This window comes from Podarcis gaigeae (assembly GCF_964106915.1).
Source record: "Podarcis gaigeae genome assembly, chromosome: 4".
Lineage (NCBI taxonomy): Eukaryota > Metazoa > Chordata > Lepidosauria > Squamata > Lacertidae > Podarcis > Podarcis gaigeae.
In genome coordinates, this window is record NC_139677.1 from 83649807 (window position 1) to 83653930 (window position 4124).

At 41.0% G+C, this 4124-nt stretch overlaps 1 pseudogene across 1 annotated transcript; it reads right to left on the reverse strand.

Annotated features, from left to right (window-relative positions):
- Positions 1-668: 668 nt before the first annotated feature.
- LOC310842729 (protein S100-A6 pseudogene) lies at positions 669-974 on the reverse strand (annotated as a pseudogene). The gene has a single exon. The product of its transcript is annotated as a protein S100-A6 pseudogene (transcript).
- Between the last annotated feature and the right edge of the window lie 3150 nt (positions 975-4124).

The following is a 4124-nucleotide window of genomic DNA, read 5'->3' on the forward strand; positions in this document are numbered from 1 at the left end:
TGTCTTTAGGTGTTAACTTTACAATAGTGAACAGATCCCAGAACTGTGTTTGGAAGTTTGCCACAAACAAGCCTTCTCCTGTGTGTGAATTATAAGCATGAGCTAACATCAAAGAAACTCCATGCTCTATTTTTAAACCAAATTATGTTTTGATCAAATTCTTCACATTTTAATAAATGATCTACACTCCTGTTATTCAGATGCTAGGTGTTTTGGAAGATTTGGGGTAGATTAAAGGAAGTCCTTCACACAGCGCCTAGTTAAACTGCGGAACAGGAGGCTGTGAGGGTCACCGACTTGAATGGCTTTAAAAGAGGATTCGACAAATTCATGGAGCACAAGGCTATCAATGGCTTCTAGCTGTGGCAAAGACTATGCTCTACCTCCTCATATTGTTATGGAAAGCATGAATTAGGCAGATTCGCCGTTAAATGTGAACAGTAGTGAATTTCTCTCCAAACTCTGTGAATTTTAAGAACTATACTGCTATAGAGTATTGGGGAGCCAGATTTGGGACTCGCGGCTCTAAAACACATGAGCATTTTATTTTATTTTATTTTATTTTATTATTTTATTTTATTTTATTACAAAACTTAAATTTTATTGGCTGTGAAACCGCCTACAGAGGTATAATCCCAAACCACGACACCTCGCCCCACTAGGGTGTACATTTACAAACTCAAAGCTTCGTTGTAAATCATTGCCAGGGCACCCAGGAAAGTGACGTATTCCTGGAAGTTCACCACTTGGTCCCCATTGCGGTCCAGATCTTTCAGTAATGCCTGTATCTCTGCGTCCTGCAGTTTCGGTCCAATGGTGAGCTCCTTCAGTTCCTTCTAGCTTAGGGTGTTCTTATCGCCATCCTTGCAGGCATATTTGTGGAAGGTGATAACCAGCATGCCAATAGCTTGGTCAAGAGGTGCTACCATGGTGAGAGATCAGAAGCAAGATGGTCCAGTGCGGAGTGGCAAGAAGCAATGAAGAAAGTGGTCACATGAGCATTTTATAAACATAAAGCTGAAAAAATGAGGTGGGAAAAGGAAACAGGTCCCCCCCCCCCTTTTCTCATTCTGAAATATTTTGTAGTGCAGAGAATGGAGTTTCTTTTACCTCCTACAGCGCACATGTTGTGATTGGGCAAGCAGCACATCCCCTACTTCCCAGAAGCTCCAGTCATTGGCACTTAATATTAACCTGGAAGTTATCTTTCCAGGCAATAGGGTGAGTTATTCTAATACAGGATCTCGTATCTCTATAGATGCAATTGCAACCAACATTCTGTAAGTCACTAGTCCTCTAGAGACCATTTTGGTGGGCTTTGGCTTATTTTATTATAATCTTGGTTTGTGATTCTGCAAAGCTAGGGAGTTCGTCAAGTATGTAGAAACCATGACCTTATTTTGGTCTCATTTGTCTTCCAAACTGGTAGGCACACGATTTAACATAGGTTGTGTACCTCTTTGTGATTTTTATATATTGGTAAATAAATTATTTTAATAAATAAATACACATATCTATGGACGTCATGGATCTAGGTACAGTTAAGCCATCTTACATCCCACATGTGTTAAGGGCATGTCTTATTTTCTCCACTGAAATCAATGGGGCTTTAAAGTACTTCACTTTGGAGAAAATGGATTTTTTTTAATAATAATAAAAAGTTCTTAAAATGTAAGCTTTTTTATTGTTTCACTGCCCTTTTCAGACACTTTCATCACAGCTAAATTTCTTCAGTTATGCCTTGCCTAAAACAAAAGGCATTTTTTTAAAAAAATCCTCTTTTTTCCAGCAACATGTCTGCACTTTTTTACACATACTTTACAAGGCAAATTTGGCATTCAATTCACTTGCATACCCTAATGTGGGCTTATTGAAGGCAGGTGCACACTTTAATATATATGGGCATAGGGACCCCCTTCTAGACAATAAAACACTGGCACGGCCAAGCGCGGAATATCTGTTGGATTTTATTTGTATGCCTCAAAACCACAAGCGTTTCTTAGGCACTACAAGTATGACAGAGTCAGAACAGAATTCCTGCATTATACATGTACCATACTAAATTTACCCATCGGCATTTTTTCTCTTTGTATATTGTTGTGGTGTCCCCTTATTTTTTAAAAGAACTGTCAACACAGCATCACACTGCTATTACCGTCAAGGGAGGGTCATTTTACGACGCACAGTATAATGAAGCAGCATTAGTTAACGCTATTTCTTTGAGTCGCCTGGATGCGAAGTGAATCATCCCAAAGTATAAACAGTCTGGCCTGCTGGAGAATTATTGCTCTTCATTAGCACTAGATCTTGACTGGTAAAGTGAGAAAATATCGCCCCAAATAATAAAGCAATAAAGGTCTATGTCACAAATGGAAATGGACAAACATGCAAGCCAAATGATCAAAGAGTTAAGAATTTAACAGGAAACAAAACACCCGGATGATGATGAGTGAAACTGGGGGGTGGGGGGTGGGACATACTGCAACCAGTACAGCATCCTTAACAAGCGTGTGCAAGTTTTGAAGGACAGTTTCGCCTTCACTGCCTCACCAAGTGGAACAGTTTTCCCACAGAGGAATAAATGGCAAAATATGTGAGAGAATGTAAAGAGGTGCATTGGAGTCATCACCGGTGTAGGAGTCAACCCTGATCTCTGCCCATAGTGACTGAAGTTGCTTGAGCAGGCTAGACCATGGGTAGGCAAACTAAGGCCCGGGGGCCAGATCCGGCCCAATCACCTTCTAAATCCAGTCCGGGAATCAGCATGTTTTTACATAAGAAGAATGTGTCCTTTTATTTAAAATGCATCTAAGGGTTATTTGTGGGGTCTGCCTGGTGTTTTTACATGAGTAGAATGTGTACTTTTATTCAAAATGCATCTCTGGATTATTTGTGGGGCACAGGAATTTGTTCATTTCCCCCCCGCAAAAAAAAATAGTCCGGCCCCCCACAAGGTCTGAGGGACAGTGGACCGGCCCCCTGCTGAAACAGTTTGCTGACCCCTGGGCGAGAGAATGTCAGGAACTGTGTTAGACTGATTCCCCAAATTGCCTGCCTGTGAGAGGAAAACGGCAGAAAGCTAACAAGGAAGAGAGCACCGCCAGGCCAAAGGGAATACACTTTCTTTTCTTGTGGACAATCTTGTTAAAGTTCAGTGTGTCCTTCCCTAACAGAAGACGTGTCTTTCATATTCAAGGTGGCCTCCTGCAGCCCCTCCAAGTGTCCCTTATTTTCCAGAGACGTCCCTAATTTAGAGAAGCTGCCCTGGTTTCTGATTTGATCCCGGAATGTCGCACTTTTCCTTAGGATGTCCCTATTTTCAGTGGAGAAATTTTGGAGAGTATAGAATTATCTGACCCCCAAGCTGTCTGAAGGCAATCCTGCATAGGGAAGGATTTTTTTAAATGTTTAATGTTTTATTATGTTTTAATATATGTAGGAAGCTGCCCAGAGTGGCTGGGGCAACACAGTGGAGTGTTGCTGTTGCTGTTGTTGTTGTTGTTGCTGCTGCTGCTGTTGAATTGGGCACCCCTATTTTCATGGAAGAAATGTTGGAGGGTATGCATTATATAGTTTAGTCATTAGGAAGCTGCCCAGTGTGGCTGGGGTAACCCAGTAAGATTAGTGGGGTATAAATAGTAAAATTATCATTATAGAATGGGAGTCCCTTTCACTGGAGTAATGTTGGTGGGTATGCTCCTGACTTTTGATACTGTGGGTCCTTAAACAAGTCCTCCCGCATTAACCTGTGTATTTGTATCTTTAAGTGGCTCCTCTTTATCTCAGGTTTTCTCCTACATCTAAAGTAGGTGTGGAGCTATTTATAAATCAAGGGCTAGCTCTGAAGTTTTCATAAGGTGGTTTATATTGCATATTTGAAATCTGGAGGTGTTTCAGGAATGCATCATAAAACCACCTTCCATAAAGTGTCTCTCAGGAAACAGCCATGATAACAGAGACCGTCAAATCTCACTTTAAACAAGTTAGCTTGTACCCCTGGTTTACTAAATTTCTGGAATATTTTACTATCCGAGCTGAAAATCTGTCCAATGTTTTGAAGTCTTATCAGCTGCATGTTCAGAAGCATTAAACTTATGCGTAGCATCCCGACAATTTACGTGCTA